We start from the raw sequence: 19062 nt of genomic DNA, 5'->3' as shown, positions 1-19062 counted from the left end.
AATTCGGCATGCATCAATATGCGAAATGCTTCGATGTTACATTTATGGATATTTTTCGAATGTCCCTTTGTTTATTTCCTAAACATACTTAAAAAAAGTGAATTAAAACAATCGTAATTTTACTTAACATTTAAGCTACTCTCCGGGGTGTCGGGAAATTATATAATAATAAAACTGTTCATCTCTACTACTAGTACTAGAATGATTAATATATATTCCATTAGACCAATAGAAGTCCGTTGCACGGTTCGACGAGCGTTTCAACATATTCAGGTACAACCGTTACAACACTCCTCTCTCCTGATCGGAATTTAGGTCTTTGTGACCTAGGAGGGTCAGGTACTCAGAGACCTCTTCCTCCCTCGTTACAACACTTTTTATTTGTTTGTTTCTTTTTAATTTCGCGCAAAGCTACACAAGAGCTATCTGCGCTAGCCGTCCCTAATTTAGCAGTGTAAAACTAGAGGGAGGACAGGTAGTCATCATCACCCACTGTTAACTCTTTAACTACTCTTTTTACCAACAAATAGTGGAATTGGCCGTAACATTATATCGCCCCCTCGGCTGAAAGGGCGATCATGTTCGGTAGAACGAGGATTCGAACCCGCGACTCTCAGATTACAATCCGAGCGCCTTAACCATCAGGTCATGCCAGGCCAATTGACGTGTTTTAAATGTTATGTAAACATCACTACAATCCTTCATACAAGTAGAGAATTACAGTAGATTAACAATGTGATGTGCTGAACAAAATACTCATTGCTACACAGAGTGCAATAAGTATTAAACATTCTTGAAAAATCATAAAAACAAAAACTATATGTACAAACTTACTGACATGGAACCTCCATATAACAGGGACGTGTTGTAAAATATAAATATATTGCAATAACATGTTCTTATTCAAAGTTTATGTGTGTGTACCATCTATAACTGCCCCACAAACGTGTACAACTTATTGGATTTTGTTTTGTTTCTTTTATTGTTGTAAGTCCGTAAACTTACAGTTGTCCCACGGGGGGACTATTGGCTTTTAAAAGATATTTTCATTAACTTATGGAATAATTATGCATTTGATACGCTTAACATACATACATGCGTATATCTATATAAATATAATAGTACTGTCTGTTGTATGTCCATGTAACTATTTCGCATGGTGTGGATGGATTTTCACATACAAATTTTCAGCTTTATGGTTTCGTGGACGTTTTTGTATTTTCTTTTACCACTATCTCGCTCCCTGTTGATGGATCTTCACCAAATTTAGTATGGAAGTTCATTGGGTTCATGGGGAGATACATACAAATTTTCAGTTTTGCATTTTTCGTTTTGCGGTTTTTATGGCAGTTTTTGCGTTTTTTACCACTACTTCGCCCCCTGTTGATGGATTTTCACCAAATTTGGCATGAAGGTTTGTTGGGTCTATGGGGAGATACATAGAAATATTCAGTTGTGTGTTGTGCACTTTTTTATGGGTGTTTTTGCGTTTTTTGCAATTTCATATAAGGGAAGCAACTTTTCATGCCCTAAAATAACCTTTCATTAATCATGAATTTACATAACTTTCGTCTAGTATATACATATATATGTGTGTGTGTGTGTGTATGCTGAAAATCAAATATTTAACAGTTTATATGCAAATTATTTAAACATGGAAACTGGAGTCTTTTAGTAGTGTATTGGAAGCTGAAGCTACAAGTAAAATCCATTCTAAGAAATACGGTTTTCTCCTAACAAGATTAGGCTCATAAATGGATACAAATAAAAGAAATACTCCGAAACACCAACGAGTGTTGGTTACCGATTACAGCTCCAAATACGAATGATGTCGAGATAATGGAATGTCCCTAAACGGCTCAACGCTTCTAAATGATCAAATGTTAATCTTCGTCGTAGCCATGGTAACAAGCGAAAAATATTCCCCAAAGTGAGCGATTACGTTTCTGTTGCTAGAGTCCCTTCGTAGAATCACAAAAAATATCGAAGAAAACAGATTAAGGAAACACCTACACGAAATGGGGCATCAGTGACTACAAGAAATTAATCTTTAATCGTCCATGGTAGAAATATAAACACTCTAATCAATAAATTTATATAAGCGGAAGTGTGTGTGTAAGACTGAATACAAACTCAACTACAGTGAAAGGTCTGTTGATCTAAAAGTTCTTAGCCCATTAAAACAATACTTACTTATAAATTTAATCTTTCTCCATTCATTCTGTTCTTATTTTCGTCAACGTAAAGAACGTGAACTCAACGTGTTCCTTATTTTAATTCCTAGCTAACTACTGATGTGAATTGCATACAATTATATCAATACAGTCTCAAACTAACTGTGAAAACGACGATGGCGTTCGAGGGATGTGTCTATTCTATTCACGTCGTGGGTTCAGGTTGATGGAATATATGATATATATATATGTTTTGTAGAATCCAGTTTAACTACTGCTTGGTTGTACAGAAGAGCGTCATACATGGAAATGGTATATATATATACACTATATACACTTAGTTATATATATACAACTATATATATATAACTAAGGGCAGAAACTCAGCACAATAAAAAAAACAAATAAAAGTCCAATAAAGTTGAGGAGATATATATTTGCCATCTTCTTCTTTGGGATGGTAAAATTAACATTGATAGGAAATAAAGAGTTTATAAGATCACTTTCTTTGATAAAGAATTCAATAAGAGAAAAAAAAATACAAACAGTCTGACAAGAGATCAAGAAGTATTTTAATACCACACGCACTTGGGATAGTATGTATCTCTATCACTAAATGGTTATTCTCTTGTTAGTGATATGATAAATATTTGAGATCAGTGACTTTTTAACACCGATATAAGGATTACCCAAAAATCCTCTTTAACACAGTAATGCGATTAAATCCTAAAACAGTAAAATAAAACACAAATAACCGAGAACAGCTAGGAGTGTTGTTTGCAAATAAATTTTAATTATTTCACCATGACTACACCAAACGTACACTTAAGCATTTTTAACTCTGTTATGAATATTTTAGCTCTAAAAGCCAGTGCCACAACGTTGTCGACTAAAAATGAGCAGCTCTACACGGTTGTTGTTTGTGCGTTTTCTTGTAGCAAAACCACATAGGGCTATCTGCTGTGTCCACCTAGGGGAATCGAGCCCCTGACTCTAGCCTTGTTAATCCAAACACTTACCACTGTTCCACTGGGGGACGCTCTACACGAGTTGAGACTACTATTTAAACAAACACTGTTCAATTTGTTAGAAGGGCTCTCATGTTTGCAGCTTAAATACGTTACTAAGCAACTGTTACTCTCTAAGACAGCGTAAGCTCCGAAACTCTGCCACGCTTAATTTATTTCAACTCACGACCAAGGTGCTATATAATCTACAGCAGAGATCAACTACTCTAACCCCAAGAACCCGTTTCACCCAAATCCGCATGGCCAGCTTGTCTATCAAGGGGTAAAAACCCCTATAGTTACTTTGCATTACAGAAAATATAATATTTCTTACCCGACAAAGCAAGTTAACTTTTCCCCATGACTGCTCAACTTAAACAAACAATTATTACACCACTATCATTAAGGCCACTTGGATGTTTGTAATTTAAACACCACTGAGTCAATCCTGATTTAACGTATAAAATCATCAGTTCAATCTTAATTGTGTAACTGAAGCAAAGAGAAGTTAAATCTACAACCAAATAAGCAATTAAAAACCTCTGCCTATATTATTTATATTCTACTAGCTGAGGGTACCCATTAACGAAGCAAAAACTGTATAAGGGACAATGTTATATAATGCTTTCCTTCCTTGTTTCTTTTGTTATTAAATCCCTAATGACCTCATTAGACGTTAATTGCAAACCCTACTTTGTGGAGGGTACTAATTGACTCATTTAACTGATTAAGTATCTATGTCTTTAAATTCATGGTGTTTCTTGTTCCAATTCTCGGATAAAAAAAATCATAAAACAAAATAATCCACGTACATTGTTGGGCAGTTTCCAGCTACTATACAAAAAATTGCTGTAACCCAGCCAGCAAACTCTGGATGATGGAGGCTAACGTAATCAATATTATTAGTACTTTGTACTCACCATGCAGTCACTTGGCTACTTAATTTGTACTTACCATATGAAACACGCAGTCATTTGGCTACTTATTTTGTACTTACGATATGCAGTCACTTGGGAACTTAACTTGTACTTACCATATGAAATGTGCAGTCATTTGGCTACTTAATTTGTACTTACCCTGTGAAACATGGAGTCATTTGGCTAATTAACTTGTACTTACCATGTGAAACATGCAGTCATTTGGCTACTTAATTTGTACTTACCATATGAAACATAGCCAAGTGACTGCATGTTTCACATGGTAAGTACAAATTAAGTAGCCAAGTGACTGCACTTAATTTGTACTTACCATATGAAACATACAGTCACTTGGCTAATTAAGTTGTACTTACCATGTGAAACATGCAGTCATTTGGCTAATTACGTTGTACTTACCATGTGAAACATGCAGTCATTTGGCTACTTAATTTGTACTTACCATATGAAACACGCAGTCACTTGGCTACTTAATGAAGTTCTCTTTCATCGGTGTTTTAGCTGAAAAAACAATACTTCAGCATAAACAATTACAATCTTTCGTAGATAACACGACCGTCTCAGAATTAGAATTTTCAACCTAAATGGCACTTTATGAGCACGCAGGCTAAACGACTATGTTACTCATGAGTTTCAGGAAAAGAAGTTCCTATTTTTAGACTATTGAAAGCAGTCATCTAGCAGCAGCAACCATTAAAAGGGGCTTTGAGCGGCTCTTTGAACCGTTTGTTTCTTTGTTTGCGGTTATGCACAAAGCTACACAATGGGCTATCAGTGCTCTGCTCACCACGGGTATCGAAACCCGGTTTCTAGCGTTGTAAGTCCGCAGATATATCTCTGTGCCACTGGGGGGCATCTCTGAACCGAATAATGAGATTTACTATCACCTTTATAATGCTCCCACAACTAAAAGTGCGGAGTATATTCACCAGTATCACGTCCTCTTTCATCCGCAGCCCGAAACGCTAACCACCACGCCTTATACATGACGGTTTTGACGATCGTATTGTTGCAGGATTCGCTCACGTACAGAGATGTAAAGTATTAAAAATATGTTTTTAGCCATAGAATAAATGGCGTCATAAAACACGAGTAGTTTGTCACATATTTAATTACTCACTAGTTGACATTTTTAAAACAGTTCTGTTTACAATAAATGATTTATGTAAAGAAATGGTAAAATTAAACTGTATAACAGTAAATTATGATATAGCTTATAGCACCAGGAAAAACAAGTTTCGCTAAACTCAATGCCCGAAAAATTGCTAAAAGTAACTGCATTCTGGTCAATTATATATAAAGATACTGTTGTCAAGGTGATATTACTTTCTTCAATCTCGAGCAGCATATATTTCTATTATGTACATACCGACGATCATTTTCATGTTATTAGAAAAGGCAAATGTATAACAATAACATAAAATGCATAACGATATCGAAAAACGATACTTTTTTTATGATAGGAAGAAGCATGAACAACATTACAATCTATACGCATATAGTTTCAAGTCGAAACTGTATTGCAAATTTAATAGTACTTTTATGTAAGAGTGTTATGAGAAATATGGTATCTTGCATAGTGTAACAAGTAACATTATATTTCTATAGTTCACTGTACGTAACTGCAACTGTACTTAAGACCATCCAGTTAACATATTTAGGTTTTCATTATGGTACGATAAACTTTTATTTCACAGCTGCAAGAAGACACTTTCTTACTGATGGAGAAGCTGTAACGTTACGTCAATAAGCATGAGACGCCAGTTTAATAAAGTGAGCTTGTTTACTGACAACATATCTGCCATGTTTTCACTGGTTCGATGAATGTCCGTCTAGCTTCCCTTAATTTTGTTTTTCTAATATTTAATAAAGGTCAATGTAACCGTTAACCTTAGTATCTTGAGGTATTTTATGAGTGCATTTTAAAATATTTTTCAAAAGAACTGTGACGATCCACTATAAAATTTGATTTAAAAATTGATTTCGTCCCCAGTTTAAATAATGTAGTACGAAACTAAACCGAGTAGAAAACTTCTTGGAGTTGCTAAGTTACATGGAAATCGTAAGTGGATTATTACATAATATACATATACAATCGCAATATATTTATTTACACACATATATATATGTACTTCTCTGATTCTATTTCATCATGATCTCCATAGCGTTGAGAATGGAGAACCTTTTTCTCTATATAGCGTTAAGAATGGAGATCTTCTCATCAATAAAAATTCTCGGGTTATACCCGCTGGTGCCAACACCTACTCAACATAAACAGTTCTATTACGTAGCTTTTATATGCCACATTATATTCGTGACCAAATGACTTAATATTACACCTATTTATAATTACTGTACATTTTAAGCTTTTGACAGATATGCTGTCGGCACTTAGGGGGATTCACTGAGGTTTATTTTTTAGCACATGTTTTGTTGATAAAACTGCCGAGACAAATATCGATCGACATGCAAAATTTTCTGAAAATTCCGGAGCTTACCTTGATTCTTTTTTTCTTTAACGTAATCCGTTTTTAACTTCAATGACACGTCCACCAAATTTTAGTTCCCGCGCAATACGGCATCATACACATGCACAACATGAATATTTATGTCTGGATTTGTTTGTTTTAGCGCAAAACTACAAGACAGGCCATCTGCACTCTGTCCACTTCGGGGAATCGAATCACGGTTTTTAGCATTGTAAACTTGTATTGTTACCGCTGACCAACAGAGGGACTTTGAGTGACGACCTTTTTTATACATACTGATGAACAAAAATTCTTCAATTTTGGCTTGGTTTGTTTTGAATTTCGCGCAAAGCTACACGAGAGCTCTGTGCGCTAGCCGTCCCTAATTTAGCAATGAAAGACTGGAAGGAAGGCAGCTAGTCATCACAATCCAGTGCCAACTCTTGGGCTACTTACTCTTTTTCCAACGAATAGTGGGAATGACCATTACATTATAACGCCCCCACGGCTGAAAGGACGTACATGTTTGGTGGGACGGGGATTCGAACCCGCGACCCGCAGCTTGCGAGTCGAGCGCCCTAACCTGCTTTACCTACATCTTATGAAAATTGAAGCTTTCCCCCCTGCTACAGTAGAAGCTTCTCTTACTTTTACTGTGGCTTTCAATTTTTAAATCAAAACATTTGAATTCATGTTTAACACTAGAAAAATATTGCATGTTTGAATTGTTTTATCTCATATAATAGGTTAAAAAATAGGTTTATCGTGTCATGATCAAATCAAAGTAATGTCTATAAACATTAGCGAAAATTAGCATCTATTAATAAGCGCCCGTAAACTGTTCAAAAAACAAAAGGTGACATTAATACAAAGAATGTTTACATGCTATTGAAGAAAATGTGATAGAATAAAGTCAGGTATTAAGAGCGAAACATATATACATTGTAGTAACCACTAAATACATACGAGGATTTTAAACATGAAAACAGTTAAGCTATAGTGCTGGGCAGTATTTTGTCACCCTGTATATATATAGGCAAAATATTAACATATGCTACCGAGTTTTTGTAAGCTAAGCCTAACTATATGAAAAAGCGTGTGTAGTATTTTTCATGATATAACATGTGCATTCATTATTACGTACAAAACAAATGAATTTATTTTCAATTTGAAACTTGTATTTGAAATCAAACTTTTATAATACTGTGTGCAACATTTATACAACAATTAAACAAACTGATACAATTCACTTAACATTCCGAGCTTCGTTCTCCACAAATGTCAGGAGAGTTCTCAGTAAAATGTACGTATCTGGAAAAAAAGAGGAGTGATTTTATCTTCTAATAGATAGTCCATTTTATGAACTTGGGTCGCTCCTACTGGGATGGTTGCTGGCAAATATTTCGGTTCATCAGAAAGCTCCAGTGCATTACCGTCTCTCCAATATAGACTGTTGATGGGTAAAATCAGTGTCAAGATCCATGCAGTGCTTTTTTGAATCTGATGTCATGCGAGTTATAATTTTTTTAAATCAATTTCGATTTATCATATAGGAATACAAATGACTCATTGTGCTTTTTATGTAGGAGGTCAAGAATATAAAGAAAATTCATTTTGAACTGTTTCACTGGATTTGGATTTTGGTTCATCCTTTATTTTATATTCAAACATAAATTTATTTCGCTTTCGACGAACTTCAGTCTCTGGTTGAAGATTTGCAACGATTTCCATCTTTTTAGTGTTTTTACATCTGTCAGAACAATTGCAAATCCATCCTCAAGCTAGTCATTTTCTAGAGATTATTTGTTGTATCTATAAAAGGAATCAAAGGCGATGAGTGAGGGCTCTATAGTGCTTTACTAGCTATATTCAACTGAAAACGCATATCATGCCAAACCACCAGAAAATACTATAATTTGAAGTTTCGAGTCTCAAGAATGAAATCTTTTTTTTTTTAATTTTCATATTTGCTCCATTGCCTTAGCCTTCCTTCTTACTGTTATCTTGTATTTCTATTATCTTATTATTTTTTAAAGAAAAGAAATAACGCATGGTTCACCGTAAATATAGCTCCATGTTAATTACATAGTTAAATACACCTCCAGACTAAACTTACAATATACCACTGGATAAAAGTTGCTTATAATGTAACTTAAAATATATAAATTCACATTTCGATACGAAATTCGGCGTTTTAGTATAGTATTTTCAACAGATGTAAAAATTTCAGTCTAGACATCCTTACTGGCTTTATCGTCAAATTTAGTACTTTCTAGACAAGCAGAATAGTGAAAAAAAAATTGTAGGTGTTATCATATCACCAAAGTTTTAACAGGTACAGAGGCTGATTTACAGAATAATATTTGATATGGATCCACTTCAAATTTTTCTAAGATGGTCACCATAGTCATTCTGTTTTACTGTCATTTTGCTTGTAGTTGTCATAGTGGTCATTGCATTTGCTTCAGATTTGTAATATTAATGTACAATAAATATGTTATAAATTTGAAATAAAACTTAAAAGCATTTTTTACTTCATTCAAGATGGCTGATATATGATTTACATACTTCTGTAAAATGTTTGCAGATTGATAATTTATGAAGCTTTTTTAAATCATATTATTTCATATTCATTACTAAATGTCTCTGCTATAAGATGCAAGTTTTTTATTAAAATACTTCATGCTACTGCTTCAAACAAACCTAGTATTTTTGTCTTTTTTGTTATTATTTGTCACAGTGGTGTCTTCGAAGATCCCTAATACGCTTTGATTATATAAGAAGTATAGTATTGAATTTGCAGAGCTTTTAGATCCTAAAGGAAACTGTACAAACTCACAAAATGTCGCAAACTTGTAAAACTATAGATCTAAACAAACCAGTGTTATCAGAAAACTCATTAGGCTGAACCAATTGTATAATGTACTAAGAAACCTACTCAGTAACATTACAATGTCCAGCTAAAAACTTCGCGTTCTGACATTAGATTTGATGTAGGCTGCCAAATGCTGGTATAAATATTCAAAAAAGTCATGAGTTGAAGTTTTTCACAATTCCACTGAATATATCAAAATTCTATGAATGAGGAGTCATTGCAGAAACTTTCAGACAGCATAAGGCCAAGTAAAACAATAGCCCGAGAACAGATTCAGTAGCCTGAAGTTGCAAAGAGCATATTAAGTACTGAAATGATGCATAAAGTATGAATCACAATAGCAGCAGTAAAATAACTCGGAGCAGCTATGTTTCAGGCTCACATACATTGCGGGACATTTGTTTCTTCTGTGGTGAGACCTCAGAAGATCTTCATGAAACATCGACTTTCAACATAAACTAAACATATTCTCTCCGCACACGCCATTTTTCGAGCTCTATGTTCTTACCAGGATCTTTACTTGCATTTTATGCTTTTACTGAAGGTGAACAGACACCCTCATTTGTTGTTAGAGCCAAGAAAACTGCACCAAATGCCTGTAAAACGTCAACCTTAGAAGCTAAGAGCCATGTTTCAACCCAGGACAAATTACACGATTTGATATCCCTCCTGGAACGTTTTGTGGTCCTCACTTATGACACACCAAGTACATGTTTGATCGTACATAAAGCCAGAAAGGTGCTGCTCACACAAAAAGAAGGTTAACTGATATACCATTCCACTAACAACACACAACAAGAGGGTGCCATATTAAGCTAGACATTGCTAAGAGCAGTCCGTGTCCTAATAGATGGGGTAAAATAAGGCAGTGTGCCCAACTTTTTTTCTTCCAAATCAGAACTCTCAGTTGGCGGTGCACCCCTGACGCATATTAAAATAATTAAAAATCGTCAGAATGGTTTATATTAATATAGACATTGCTAAGAACAGTCCGTGTCCTAATAGATGGGGTAAAATAAGGCAGTATGCCCAACCTTTTTTCTTCCAAATCAGAACTCTCAGCTGGCGGTGCACCCCTAACGCATATTAAAATAATTAAAAAACGTCAGAATGGTTTATATTAATACAAAGGTAAATTAAATGAAACGATTCAAAGGTGAGTCAACAATACGCGAGCACGAGTGCTGGTTAGTTAGTTACGTTGGTAACTCAGCGAGACTGCGCTCCAATTTTGAAACGTATGGTTTATCTTATATATAATATTTTTCAAATATTTTCGCGTACCCTTAGAAAGTTTTCTGTGTACCAAGATAAATACCAGTAGGATGAGAGATGCAACACAGAGGTGGAGGGTCATTTTTGGATTACATTACCACAAGCTTCAGAGTGTTGCCAAGCGCTTCTTAAAAGTGGATGCAAATTGGACAAAAGGTGTAAGGGACGTTACAAATATGTTAGAGCAGAAATGTTTTGTAAATAAATAAATAAATGTGGAAAATACTGTGAACGTGATTAACAAGTTTTGGAAAAGCTTGAGTCTCATATTAATGAACAAACCTTAGTCAAACATTTTAATATGTAGCTTTTATGAACAAGTTAAAAACAAACGTGTATTGAAAAATATCTTAACGTTGTTCATGTTCAACATTTATGAACAATTATGCAAGTCTCCTAATAGATATTTTATCCGTTAGAATTGGTGTAATTTTCTTTATATAAAAAACAGACTGTTTATAACGAGATATAATTTAACTTTCGTACAATTTAAGAAATTAATAATTAACAAAAATATGAAAATGTATTTCTTTCCATTAAAAAGAATCAAGAAAAACAATCCTTTTCTTTCTTTTTTTTAAAAAAAGCATATTTATAAATTTTTGTACACTATAAATGTATTGGTATTTATGGCAAAGCTACTAAAGGCATCAGCCGCCATCACTAATTTTGAACTACTAACCAGATGGAATGCACCTGGTCAGCAGCACCCTCCCATCCACCATTTACGCTAAGAGACTGAATGTCTCTCTCATAAGGCACTCACTGCTTAAAATTGCGAGACATATTTTGTGACATCACATGGATCCGAACGTGGCTTGCTTGTTCCGAAATCTAGAGATCTACCACAGGACCAACTTGCGCCATACTATGCATATAAGCAGTAAAAGGAAATGCAATTATACTAGCAAGAATTTTAAAATGACTTAAAGTGGCATACAATGACTTGAAATGACTCTTCAAAGATGTGTACGTTCAAGAACTATTCTCAGTGAAAATCTGAGACATTATTCAGAAAGTTCCAAACTATGAATTTCCAAAACCCTTGGTGATTAGCTTGACAACATTTTATGGGGTTCACTTCTGCTATAACCTAGCATGTCATGGTCTACCGCTGTACTAAATTTGATTATTTTACCTGTAAACTCACAGTTTCTTTAACATTTGACATTATTCTGCTGGACTACTGACTGGTTCTGTACCAATGTAATGCTACATAATATCACGAATATGTAATCTTTGGTGCAGTTCCAGCACATAACCTCACAACAAGTTTTTTCCAACGTAATATTACAATATAAATTGAGCAAATAACCTCTCAATACGTTTTTTTTTCGACGTAATATTACAACATAACTTGAGAAAATAACCTCTCAATACGTTTTTTTTCCAACCTAATATTACAACATAACTTGAGAAAATAATCTCTCAATATGTTTTTTAACGCAATATTCCAACATAACTTGAGCAAATAACCTCTCAATATTTTTTTTAACGCAATATTCCAACATAACTTGAGCAAATAACCTCTCAATACATTTTTTTCCGACGTAATATTACAACATAACTTGAGAAAATAACCTCAATACGTTTTTTTTCCAACGTAATATTACAACATAACTTGAGCAAATAATCTCTCAATATGTTTTTTTAACGCAATATTCCAACAAAATAGTCTCGAAGGAATCCTACTTTTTTGTGACAAGCATTGTTCTTATGATTGTTGATAATTACATGCAGAAAACAGCTTTGTATTTGAATAAAAAATCAACATTGAGGGTAGATATTGTGCAGTTCGAGAATACACACTTAAAATATTATCTTGGAGCAGAATATCACTCGTATATATGTACTGCATTTTGCATTCCCTGAAAACTGTGTGCTCAAAATTGAACACTGGAAAAACAAACTAAAAGAAAATAGAATTGATGGTAGGTTAAATCCTGTTCTTTATACTGTAAAGATACTAATATACGTTGAAGAAAACCAAACTTGACGAAATTTTATCAAATCAAATTATTCCAAAGAATTGCGTCTTAAGAAAACTATCCTAGTTTTAGAGGTTATGTGCTGTATTACATCGAAACAGAACCTTACTTGGTAGTAGGTTGTAAGGTTATGTGCTCAAGTTATATTGTAACATTACATCGGAAAAACAGAAACTTATTGAGAGGTTATATGCTCAAGTTATATTTTAACATTACGTTGGAAAAATAAAAAACGTATTGAGAGGTTATTTGCTCAAGTTATCTTGTAATATTACGTTCGAAAAATAAAAACGTATTGAGAGGTTATTTGCTCAAGTTATGTTTGTTTGTTTCTTTTTAATTTCGCGCAAAGCTACACAAGGGCTATCTGCGCTAGCCGTCCCTAATTTAGCAGTGTAAAACTAGAGGGAGGACAGGTAGTCATCATCACCCACTGTTAACTCTTGGACTACTCTTTCACCAACAAATAGTGGGATTGACCGTCACATTATAACGCACTCACGGCTGAAAGGGCGAGCATGTTTGGTGTGATGGGGATTCGAACCCGAGACTATTTTGAGCAAGTACTAAGCTGAAAAATAAAGCAAAAAACCTGCTTTGTTATCAGGTTTATTTGTATCACGATCTACCATAACTGTTCAGTATTATAAAAAAAAGTTATGTATATTACTCAGTTCCTTGTAAGTAGTTTTTGTGATAAACCATGAAGCTTGTTTCAAACAAAAATTATCATACTTCACACAAATAAAACGTTCTATGTAAATCTCTAAATGACATTATTTGAGTAACTTATTTAAAAGATGATACAATTAAATACAAATACGATCTTAACATTACATGCATAACTGTCTGTGAACGATTTTTTAAATACACCTCGTTTTCCAAAACTGATGTTCATTTGTAAGTGGTGGGCTTCAAAATGATTAATTATGCATTTTTCACATGATAAATATTCAATTAAGAATTTAAATAAATTATAAAGTTACTAACTATTTACATGCTAAGGCAGATAACATATTTTAAGTGTTTGACATATGTAACACAGCTTACACAGGGTTCTGAAAATATCACTAAATGAAACAACTTGTTTAACACGCGTCAAATAAGAGTACTTTTTCTTCTCTCTTAGGCGCGCGCGCACGCACACAAGTATATATACACACACACTAACTCAAACAAAAACGCAATACTGCATGAAAAGTGAAACTTCCATTAAAACCACGGACCTCTATCGTGCTTTCTACGAAAGAATTATTGATAAAACTTCTTCCAGGAATTTTGAAGTGTACAGGTAGGTACTCGTTTCACTGTACACGTGGAGTTTGTGATGTCACGGTTTCATTTATGAAAACAAAAATGAATAAGGTGGTTTTAATGTTTTAAACTAAAACTGATAACCTTAATACTTTGTAAAAAAAAAAAATACAATCTTACATGCATAAAATTTATTTTTTCACTATACAATTAACGAATCATACCGTGTCTTAACGGAGTAAGTTACATAATAATCGAACATTTGTCATATAACATTTGCTTAGCTGTAAATTACTTACCCTACTATAGGAAATGGTGTCCACGAAGGAGTCAAATCGAACCATTTTGTTAGGCCTCTTTTTAATAGGACAGAGAGAGCACATGACGTCTTAGATCATGTCACAACCGTAACACATGAACTCTATAGATCATGCAAGTGGATTTTAACTCAATCGGCTGTTCTGCTCCTGTTGCTTAATTCCAAGCCCATAACAACACACTAAACCAGAAATTTTCACGGCTAGGTCTTATTGGAGATCGCATTTCTTTCATGATATTTACAATATACTGTGTTCTGAACACAGGTAAATTTACAATCTAAAAGGTGAATCTCACAAAACAGTAAACTCTTGTTTTCTATAATATTTATCTAAAATTGTAAAAAAAATTTCATGAGTATAAATCAAAATTGACGATCGGTATTTTATATTTTCATTATATTTTTCCCTCCCCCACTGTCTACTGGAAAATTTCGAACACAAATGTTTGCAGGTCCACCTGCTGTCGAGAGGTAATGACATCGACCACCTAACTATATGTTGCACTTGTCACTCAGTAATAGCGAGTTATACAAGCGTGAGCAGAAAAGTGAAATCCAGTGCCAAACAACACTTGTAAGAACAAGCTGAATCTTCTCTACAACCAATTGAAAATCGTTCGTATCTATTCTGATTTCGATAAATAACTGTTCATAGCTCTGGAAAGAGTAATACACCACCAGACAACAGACTCACATTGCGTAAATGAACAGGACAAATTATAAATGTATATTCTTAACGACTACACAAGCTACTGTATATATATATATATATATATTTGGTGGAGTACTCAGACAGGTACACATTAACTCAATAGAAACATGGTACCTGATCTACTGTAAAACAAATCAATACGACCCTCAGCTGCCACAGAGACTCCAAATAGTGTGCTTGTACTTTTATAACAGTCCACGGATGTCTCCCGCCAACGACTCTGCCTCCGCTCTGCTTTAAAACCGCGTGTGCTACGTATTTCAGATATACACGGCCATAAAATAACGTTGAACTTGGTCGACACTAGCGCACTGCATGTGTAGAACAATCATGATATGATATTCCAAATTAAACAAACAAAAAACATCATTTACGAAGCCTCTAGAAGAGGAAAGTTTTTACATGGTCTTTTATGTATACGTATACCTTTATAATACAGAAAAATGGTTTACGATTTTTTTTCCAAGTAGTGGCAGCGTATAATATCCAAAGCATTTACGATACTCAGCAACGATACATCACAAATGCACGCTCTTTCATCGACACAAGTATTTCGAAGTATTCATAACAGTGTCCAGTTCGTGTTGCCTCGATGGTGAGCATACCAGTTCTTCCACGTGTTTACCTTTACAACTGCGCGTAATTGTGAGATTTTTGTAGCCTGAGTTAACTTTTAATTGTTGTGGTTAACTGGTCCTACTAAACAATCATTCCTAACTAAACACATAAAAACAAAGATAAAACCACAAAACTGCAGCTTACGGAAAACACGTGTACCGTAAAAAAAGTTCTATGGGGAAAAAAGAGCATTCTGCACTTTCCAGTCGTCATGTCAAGAGTAAAATCAATATTAGTGTGGCTCACGGACACTACACACGAGGTGAAACGAGTGTAATTGCGCAGTTAGATGATCAACAACGCCCCCGTTTCCAGGCACAAAACACTAAACGTTTCTTCGTTTTCAGAACCGTCACTACTAGACACCTATGACAGCAACATTAACGTTCTATTTGTCATCACACCTTCTGCAAGCAATGGTCATCTCACAAGAGAACACATGACATTCTCTGTTTCTCAGAACGTATGTCATATTATACTTTTGCTGACCGCAGAAATGACTTCGAATCGTGATAGCTTTATGGGTCTAAATTTCTGTTAGACTGTACTTCGCTTAAAACTTAAACATATTGTGCTGACTGTGCACATCTGTCCAGATATATGCTGAAAATACTACATTTACATTTACCTAACATTCTGATTACATTTTTACTCTGCTGCATCATGCTCTCAACCGTTTTTGCTGAGATTTTGCAGGAATTTTAAAATCGCATCTGTCAAAATATGTAGCCATTGTAACTTGCAATATTAGCTAATTACTGTGTGTTTGATTGTTTTCTAGCGGAAAGCTGCATGATGTGTTTTTGTACTACGTCCGCTGAAGGGAATGAACGCCGAATTCTAACTGTTCATCTTTATCGTAATCAATTCTATAAAAAAACTGAGAAGTATACGATTAATACACACAAAAAACTAAAGACTAATGGTTGGTTGTTTTGAATTTCGCACAAAGCCACACGAGGGCTATCTGCGCTAGCCGTCCCTAATTTAGCAGTGTAAGACTAGAGGGAAGGCAGCTAGTCATCATCACTCACCGCCAACTCTTGGACTACTCTTTTACCAACGAATAGTGGGATCGACCGTCACATTATAACGCCCCCACGGCTGAAAGGGCGAGCATGTTTGGTGTGACGGGGATTTGAACCCGCGACCCGCAAAACACTTGTGCATTCGAAAAAGTATCTTGCGGGAATAGTTCATGTAATATTGCTGCGCTCCAAAAGAAATTGAAGTTTTCTTGGATGAAATGTACTATGTTCTATAGCTAAACTTTCGTGAAATACAACTTTGCTTAACCAGCAGATTTAACCACGATGTTCAATCAATAACCTGTACTTAAGAATATGGCTATTTTCTAATAGCAGAATAAAACCTGAGCCGGCAAGAACAGGTACCAAAGAGATCAGGCCCTTCCTCCCAAAGATATCTTTCACCCCTATATTTTAAACTTTTAACAATTTGTTTCAGCCTACATTTACAAAACGTAAAATATGTCATATGAAATACAAAGACATACCTTCTCTGTTGTATGCCAATATAAATATTCATACTTGAAGTCTAAAAAACACTAATATGTGAAATCCCAAAATTAGTATTTCTAACTATCTGAATAGTGTCTTCATTCATATTAACTTCTTTTTTTTTAAGTCTAAGGTATTTCCGAGCCTAAATGAAACTGTTATTATAGTCATCCTGGTCCAAATATCTATTACATTGGCCAATGCATCTAAACTGGATATTCAAAACCTGAAACAGCTTTCTTTTTTTTTCTTTTGTTGTTGGTGTTGTGAAAGATGATATTTAATCTGAATATATCTACATCGCAATCTTTGGAGAAAAACGTTCTTTCAAAACGAGCCTCAAATGTTGATATCTAATATAACTGTCGTTCCGGTCTGGCATCATAAAAACATAAACACTTTCTAAAGATGTCGAGTGCATATTTAGGTGTATAAAAAAAAAATCCGCAAGCTCGCGTTACAATCATCTCAAGGCGATGTGCCGCAATAAGTTTCATCATCTAGCAAATAAAATACGAACTTTCTAACTACAACTGTGATTTGAACACCGCATGTACGGTCAGATCATCCTGGTTCATATCTAGATGTGATTTCTGGCTCGTAATGCAAACTCTAGCGAAACACAAGAGTTTATAATATGTATTAAAATATTCTACGTGTCATTTAAATAGTGAGTTATAAAGCAAACAAAAACGTACTTTCTAATAAAATCTGCGCGAGCTCAAGAGATTTATATTGGTCATCACGAAAATTCTACTGTCGCAATAAACTATATAAAGTGTGAAAAGAAAGTCGAGAATTTTGATGTAGTTACACCAGATGTTTCAAAACTATTACTTGAGTGTAAGTAGGTCATAATCAAACATTTTTTTTTTTTTTTTACAAATGTAAACTCGCGATAGTAACAGTAATAACAAAACGAGTAATAAACATCAGGCTTGAGTACTTAAACGCGTATACGTACATAAAACAAGCCATTTTTTTCTTAGAAGAAAATGTACTCAATAATATGTAACACGATTTATAGTTTCATCATGGTGTGTTACTTGTTATATTACGAAGTTCGGTCTTCTTTGAGAAAGATTCAAAAGTTTATATATAAATGTAATCAAAAGGGCGAAACAAATAAACTCGGTTATCTTTTTTAAAACGCAAAATTTATAAGACATAATTAGAATTCAAAAGGGTTAAATCATTATGCTATGTTTGGTGGTTCACATTTATAATTATGAAAGCGAACACACGTAGGCTAAGAATAACTGATTTCCATAAAATCTGAAGGGCAGTCTCGCAAATATGAGTTGCTGTAAAAAATCTTTTTTTTTCCTTCGTTAATTAAACTATCAATACAGGAATGGTGCAAACCACTTATGACTTTTGACAACTGTGATAATTAAGCAACATTTAATGACTCCACGAATGTTTTATAATTTTTCAGTTATCAACAGTTGTAACCTTTCACATGAGTACGTTCATCGAACAGTCAAATGTCAGTTGAATAATATTTTCAACTAGCGTATAACCCGTCAAAAATGACGTGGCAATTACTACCACCCCCACCTCATAATATACCCTAACCTTACATTTCATAGCTAAGTGAAATAAATAAATTTTGCGAAATCAAGCTTGACCAACAAAGACACAGAAAAGTACAGTCGAGGTAGTAAAACGTTGGTAAAATTCTTTGTGAGCCAATCAAAATTAAGTTTGTTTGTTTTTGAATTTCGTCCAAAGCTACACGAGGGCTATCTGCGATAGCCGTCCCTAATTTAGCAGTGTAAGACTAGAGGGAAGGCAGCTAGTCATCACCACCCACCGCCAACTCTTGGGCTACTCTTTTACCAACGAATAGTGGGATTGACCGTCACATTATAGCGCCCCCACGGCTGAAAGGGCGAGCATGTTTGGTGGGACGGG

General features: G+C 34.5%; 1 protein-coding gene across 1 annotated transcript in view; it reads right to left on the bottom strand.

Moving 5' to 3' along the window:
- The window catches only part of LOC106475613 (disks large 1 tumor suppressor protein-like), a gene marked incomplete at its 3' end in the record, with an annotated part of 180333 nt that overhangs the window by 78748 nt on the left and 82523 nt on the right, over nt 1-19062 (bottom strand). The window lies entirely within an intron of this gene.

Source organism: Limulus polyphemus, unplaced genomic scaffold, assembly GCF_000517525.1.
Source record: "Limulus polyphemus unplaced genomic scaffold, Limulus_polyphemus-2.1.2 Scaffold148, whole genome shotgun sequence".
Taxonomy (NCBI): Eukaryota; Metazoa; Arthropoda; class Merostomata; order Xiphosura; family Limulidae; genus Limulus; species Limulus polyphemus.
Note: the sequence above shows the minus strand (reverse complement) of the source record. Positions and strands in the feature narration are given on the sequence as shown.